This window comes from Saccopteryx leptura, chromosome 2 (assembly GCF_036850995.1).
Source record: "Saccopteryx leptura isolate mSacLep1 chromosome 2, mSacLep1_pri_phased_curated, whole genome shotgun sequence".
In the NCBI taxonomy this organism is placed as follows: Eukaryota; Metazoa; Chordata; class Mammalia; order Chiroptera; family Emballonuridae; genus Saccopteryx; species Saccopteryx leptura.
In genome coordinates, this window is record NC_089504.1 from 65,979,862 (window position 1) to 65,981,462 (window position 1,601).

Sequence of the window (1,601 nt, forward strand, 5' to 3'; positions counted from 1 at the left end):
ATCCTTTCTGATACCACTCTAGTCTCATATTCATACCATAAAAGAGATAAGTCACCTTGGTTTTAAGGTGACAAAAATCACTTATTCCCACCAGTAAAGTTATGGATCAGTGGGCTAGTCTTGGGAAACAATGGACAAATTAAGGAATCACTGGCACCCTGGTCAGGGAAGAGAAGGAAATTCTACTCGTAAAATATTGTTCTTTTTAATTATGAAAGAGTTTATTTGCTTATTTAACAAATATTGAGCACTACTGTGTGCCAGGCACAGTTTAGGTTCTAAGGATTCAGCAGTGAGCAAAACATACAAAAAAAAAGAGAGGAAAGGAAAGAAGGAAGGGAAGGAGGGAGGGAGGGAGGGAGGGAGGGAGGAAAGGAAGGAAGGAAAGGAAGGAAAGGAAGGAAAGGAAGGAAGGAAGGAAGGAAGGATGGATCCTTGGAAGGAAGGAAGGAAGGAAGGAAGGAAGGAAGGAAGGAAGGAAGGGAGGGAGGGAGGGAGGGAGGGAGGGAGGGAGGGAGGGAGGGAGGGAGGGAGGGAGGGAGGGAGGGAAGAAGGATCCTTGACTTCACGGAGCTTAATTCAAAATTAAATGATAACAAACACCCATGCATCCACCACACAGCATAAGACCCAGCATAGCTATTTACGAGAGGCTATGAACACTTTACAAAAAGTCTTGGTGAAACTGATTCCTTCCGAATTAGCTTGGCTTCACATCATACTTAGCCTCTCCTTTTTGTCACCTTTTATTTGGTAGTGTGGCTTCAAATAACCTAATATTGACTTAGAAAACTGTTATAACCCAGACTGCCATACATCTGACCAAATGGCTACAAACCTTTGGAGCTCTTACTATCCTTTAAGATTCCATAATTCACTGGAATGATTCACAGAACTCAGGAAAGCACTATATACTGTACTTATTATTACAGTTTTATTATAAAGGATGCAAATCAAGACTGGCCAAATGAAAAGACATATAGAATGACATCTGGGGGGAAACCTGAAGTCTCCATGTCCTCAGGACTCATCACTATTGTAAGGTATTTTTCCCCGCCAAGAAGGAAGGAAGGGGCCAGAGCCACCAAGTGTGGAATAACAAAAGGCTTTATTGAGTACAGAGCGCGCATCCCGCCCGGCCCTGAGGAAAAATGGAGGCCAGGGAAGTCGCAAGGATTAAACCGTGTGGGAGATATTTAAAGGGGTCCCTCTAGGGAAGTCGAGCTAATATGATGTGGTGAAATCTCACTGGCTGGTAGACGGTCGGTATTTTCCAAAGGGTTCCTGCGAAGCTTCTTTTGGCGCACTTGGTTGTGGGTGGTCCTAGTCAAAGTTTGCAGGCCTGGGTTCCCCACGTGACCATCCCCCATTATCCACCAAACTTACATTCTGACCTTTTGTGTTAAATAGAAAAGGGGAGCAGTTTATTCGTCTGGCTACTTCCTGCTGATTAGGGGCGTCGTGAGGAGGGGGAGATCAGAAGGTGGTGGTTTTGAGGGGTGTCAGGAGGAACATCTGTGTGGCCATGATTGGAGAAACTTCACGGATGAGGTCCTGTAAGGATTTAAAAACAAAATAGGAGAAATAGGGGGATTTGTAGG